The sequence below is a fragment of the Lygodium microphyllum genome, chromosome 11 (genome assembly GCF_053477565.2).
Source record: "Lygodium microphyllum isolate KBCC chromosome 11, Lygodium_microphyllum_v1.1.10, whole genome shotgun sequence".
Classification (NCBI taxonomy): Eukaryota; Viridiplantae; Streptophyta; class Polypodiopsida; order Schizaeales; family Lygodiaceae; genus Lygodium; species Lygodium microphyllum.
The window spans coordinates 154,823,215-154,829,214 of NC_141145.1; positions in this window are offsets into that span (position 1 = coordinate 154,823,215).

Consider the following 6,000-nt stretch of genomic DNA (forward strand, 5'->3'; position numbering starts at 1 on the left):
TTTATTCTTCTTCTTTTTCCTTAATCTTTAAGCAATGTGCCTAAGTTAAATGAGACCAAGAAGTAATGTAGCCAATGATTGATGTGTCCAATGATGAATGCCAAAATAACCTCCAATAACGCTATAGATTATTTTCTTCTCCTTCCTTTTTATGAAGTATGCTTGCCCACATGAGATGAAAGTGAGCATGTGTATGTGAAGTAATACCTTTGATGAGACTATGAATAATGAAGATGACATCTGGAGTGTGTGGCTCAAGGGAGATAGAAGCAATGCGATAGAGAATCCTTGTTCTACTTCATTTTGTACATTAACAATTTCTCTTTTGATGATACTGAAGATGCTTGATGAATTGATCCTATTCAATAGATAGTAACAAAAATAACCATCCAATTAAGAAACAATAAGTAGAGATTTTGAACACTTTGTGGATGTAGAGGTTGAATTACATTGTTGCTCAAAATATGAGTAATCCAAGTGATAGAAGTCAAGTAGAGACAATGTGCATAGTGCATATAACAATAAGACATTATATAGCTCATGACATCCAATTATCAAACCTATTTGATTTATGCCATTTTGGATTTATCTTATAACATCTGATTTTTGCAAGCTCTCATTACAAATCAAGGTTATCGCATCTAATTTTCCACTTGAGAAAATAGCTCCACCCTATATGTCTCATGTTGGCTATGTTTTCTTTATTGCCATCAATTTGGTGTAGCCCATTATGTTACACATGATGCTATCATTGATTTAGAGGGGATGTTTAAGTAATGAATCTAGGGCCTCCTTGGGGATGTTTAAGTATGGAGTCTTTGTGGTGCAATTATTTAGAATCAACAAGTCATTATTTGTATACTCGATATTCCATGTGAAGGAAGTGGAGGAAGGCTTATACGTAATCCACTTGTAGTAGCTTTCCTTGCAAGAGTCTAAATTTCCAAAGGGTAAGTGTCAAGTTTTTTGAATAATGTAGCTATCTTGACCCATCCTATTATTTTCTTTGTTTCCTCCAAGTCAATAACCTTCCTCTAGACTTCCTTGAACCTATCCACTCTCCATGTCCACATCTCTCTCCAACTTGCTCTACACAAAGTTGAAGAAGATATGACCAAAGTCCCATTTTGACCTTAATTGCAACTATCAAGAATCAACTCATATGCATGTACATCCAAACTCTTTCCAAGATATCATTTGATCAGTATCAAGGATGCAAACAAACATGAATGCACAGAGTGCACCATCTTCTATCATGTGTGCCCCTTACTTCGCATCTACATCATATAAGAATCAAGATGGACTTGTAGAATCATGAAGCTCTACATGGAGTGACCCATCTTGAGGATGAGGTGGCATGGGAGAGGAGTTGTTAACCTTGCTCCATATTGCATATTATTATATTAAAGCGCCCAATAGAGTACATTATAATGATACCAAAGTTGCATCTATTTAGTGTGGCCCATATTATTTTGTTACATGCCATCTAGTAACTTATAAGGATGAGACAAGAAAGCCATATGCAATTAAAAAGGTTGGTTGAGATAGAGAGCAAAAGGCCTTGTGGTGGGTGATCAAGTTGTGGAAGGCTTATTGATCAAATCCTAACATTATTTGTATGAATTGGTTGAAAGAGATAATTGAAGCAATGGTATTTCCTATTTGTATGTCCATTGCAAGAGTGCTTGCTCTTCTTCTTCATTTTGCTACTCTCTCATATCACTATTATTTGTTTTTCCTTCTCAAGCTTGTTGAAAATTATGAATAGAGTGAAGTCCCACTCATTATTCTCTTTAAGTTCTTTTGAGTCTCTATATTTCTCCTCATCCAAGCTTGTTACCTTGGTTTTGTGATCAAGCCCCCTTGAGCGTTCATATGAGAAGAGGCAAACAGAGAACACCTCTTTGAGTAGTAGAATTGCATGAGAAGAGAGTGTCCCCTTAGCTACATAGCTAGAGTGCACCTTAAGAGGTATAATTAAATTAGAAGAGAGTGGAACTTAGCCATAGCTAGACTACATATTGAACCCACCATTTGGAAAGCATGAGTGCAACTATGAATACCTAATGGCAAATCAAAGCATACTTGGTGGAGAAGCCTTCAAGATCCTCTTGGCAAAAGAGGATCCTCAAATAAAGGAGTGATGTGGAACATAGAAAGAAGTAAGTGCTAAAAAATCATGTGCACTTGGATTGCATAGAGAAGGACCTATGTTTCCCTACATTAGTTTTTGCATGTTTCCTTAGTCTACATTTGAGGGAGCTTGCAACCCTTTTCTCTTTGCCATTCTCAACCTCTCAAGCAACAAAAAGCACCAAAAAAGTGTATTTCTTATTGTGAACAATACTTTAGAAGCTAATGGAGAGCCATTCATCTTAACTTCAATGCCATTGTTCCTCTTTGGTGCTTATAGAATGTTATGCAAAGGAAGCACACATTCGTCTCACAAATTCATGGTTGTAGCTGCAAGCACATGAATAGAGATGTTGTTACAAACATTAGAATCTACGATATTGGAAGACCAAATAATGTGGCCTTGTTATCCAAACTTTACAAATTGGTGCACCAATATGATGTGCACCTTATAACTACACAAGCTTTTTAATAGAGAAATCTATGCATAAAACGGTCTCAAGAAATTGAAGGATGATGAATGAAAAGAGCATAGATCAAAGGCCAAAAAGATGGGTAGAGTGCCTAATGTATAAAGGGAACCCTAAACTCAAAATCCTTTGTATAAAAACTAAAAAGTGAATAGGGGACCTCATTATTGTGTATGCAAACTTTGAGAACTCCCTTTTCTTACTTCCATCTTATCTATTTGAGTACCTTATTGAGAGTGAGGGAGAGTGAGAGTGTAAGTGATGAACTTGGAGGATGCACCTTTTCTATTTTCTTACCTTTCTTCTCCTCTTCCCCTTCTACTTCCATAGCTTGAGGGTGAGAGGTACAATGTGAGGTTGAGGTTAGTACATTTCCACCTCCTCTATGTGGCCTCTCTACAATAGAGCACTTTTGGATTGGATCAATTTCAATGGAGTAGTAGGGATGGATCAAAGATCATCACTTGGATAATAAAGCCACTTGAAAACCCATCAAGTGATGAGCATGCAACATGATAGGTGAGCTCATATAATATCTCAAATCTAATCATGTATTTGTGATGAGTGCTTGGTTGGATCAAGAAGGAATGTAGGAAGCTAGGTGAGAGATAGCGTAGCCAATAAGACCAAAGCTCTTGAAAAAAAAAAGAGCTCCATTCAAGTCCCAACGTTGAGCAAAAAGCCCAACATTTTGATTTTGTTGATGGGATAAAGACCAAATTGACCATTGAGATTCTTTCACATTTATTGTGCAATAGAATAGGAGGCATGTTGATGATCTGAGCACTCAAAAAACGTTCATGGCTAGCTTAGGAAGGTTGGATTAAGATAGTATCAGTTCATTGGTTTGGTTTTTGAGTCCATGAGTGTAAGGTTCTATGGGCGTTTATGAATGAATGTTATGAATTAAGTAACAACTCAAAGTAAAGTTAGTAAGCCATAAATCTAATTGGCCAAAGCTTCAAGAATAGTGTAAGGGCTAAGACAAGGATTGCATATGTACTTAATCAAACCTAACAAAATTAACTAGGACAAGGAATCTGAACTTGAACCTTCATGGATGGAGTATGCATATATTTTTCTAAAAGAGTTAATGGAACTTCCACCTCCAAGAGAAGTTGATCGTAAAATTAAGCTACTACCAAGAGCTTCTATCCCTTATGCTATTGAGTTGAAAGAACAACTCGATTCACTTGCTCACATGGAGAGCACTCATTCATAGATACACAAGGGTTTTCTACGAGAAATCAAGATAAAAAACTCTCGAATGATTGGGTAGATGGATGGGCATGAAGATTTGAAAGAAGGCATGAAGGTAGTGAGTGGATGGATTGAATGGAAGAGGAAAGATGTAAGAGAGAGATGGTGTGAATTAGGCCCAATTCACAATGGGGAAGTAGGCAAAGGGTCACTCAAGATCCCCATCCACTAGGATAAATATCGACTATATGCCTTCACTTTCACATTTGGCTGCTTGGGCTAGTGGTAAGCAAGTTAACATTTGAACTAAAGCACATGGGTTCTAGCCCTAGGTCATGAATCTCATTGAGAAGTAAATACATTTTATCGTATAGATGCAATGGATGGCCTTTTGGGCATGAGTTTCCTACTGCCTCAAAAATTGGTGGGCTAGGATACAAATTGTCTCGCCACATCAAGTTCCCTACATGAAGTATCCATCCATGTGTGAAACCCTAGCTCAGATGTGTCATGTAGCAATTGTTCAACTTTTTGCCTTTCAAATCTTGCCCACCCTAATCTAAATCCCCCCTTAATCACAAGACTTGTTCACAAGAGAATAGAGCTTATTTATATTGAGTTAGCTTGTTGAGCATTGCTAGGAAAATAAGGGATAAAGCAAGCCCTTCAAATTGGCAAAGGATAGAGGAAGAAAAGCACACTCTTTTGCTTCCCAAAGGCTTGAGTTTTGAGAGAGGCTTGGAGGCATAATGGAGAAGAAAAGGAAGGGTGATCAAGGAGGGAGGGATCAACCATTACCATCATCTTCTTTTTTTCAAGAAGGAAGGAGCCATCGTCATCAATCCACCTCAATAGGGCTTGATCACCCTTGCACAAGCATGAGAATCCCTCTTCCTCTCACTACCTTACAAGCAATAGATAAGCTGTCTTTTTTCTTTTTGCTAGCAATAATCGGCCATAAATCGTGTGGTCGAAGTCATTCAATCATATAGTCGAGCCTTTTAATAATGTGATCGAGCTTTTTATAAGTCTATATACAATTGGGCTCATGGTTTGATCGGCCCCCATAAGAACACTTCCTCTGGCACATGGGTTGCTATGGTGATCGGCCACATAAGCTGTTGATTTAATCTTACTGCCATGGTCCATGGTGGTCACACAAGGTCTGTCATGTGATGATGCACATGACCACCATCTTTGATGCACATGATCCCCCCCATGTCAACCTTGATGTTGTTTGATTGCTGCCTTGATGACTTTTGATGGCTGCCATGTCAGCCACACATTTGAAATGGTTCATTAATTGTATAATAGTTAGAATGCTTGTCTGAGGGATCAACAACATTTTGAAGGCCAAGGTGTTGATCGACATGCATAAGAATTTAGGACAATTTAATTCATTATAGAAATTGACAATGCTTTGAAAGCCAATAATATTATTAAAGAGGCCATTATGAATCAATACACAACAATAGAGTCAAGATCAATGTTGCCAAACTTGCATTTAATCTCATCCTTTTTATGGGCACCTTTCGTGTAGTATATCGTTATAGAATGTGGCATTGTTTAATTGTTCACTTTGCAACTAAGTGCTTCCCTTGATCATGGCCTCCTTGGAAAGTATCGAGCAACCTTGTGCCAACTCGAGATATTTTATGTTGCAAAAAAAAAAAAACTATTGTAAAATGGGTTCTTACTAGAGAGAGAGGGGGTAGAAAATAGAGAGAAGGATAGAGAGACAAAGATGATGAGAGAGAGGATAAATAAAGGGGGAGAGAGGAAGAGATGGATATGGCTATTTACACACACACACACACACACACACACACACACACACACACACACACACACACACACACACACACACACACACACACACACACACACACACACACACACACACACACACACACACACACACACACACACACACACACACACACACACACATACACACACACAAGAATATCAAAATTTCTCAATACATAGACTGACTTAGGCATATAGATTGTCAATACTCCTCACTATTCTCTCTCTCTCTCTCTCTCTCTCTCTCTCTCTCTCTCTCTCTCTCTCTCTCTCTCTCTCTCTCTCTCTCTCTCTCTCTCTCTCTCTCTCTCTCTCTCTCTCTATGCATGAGCACATACATGTATATGTATATACATATGTATCTCTCCCTCATTGTGTGTGTGTACAT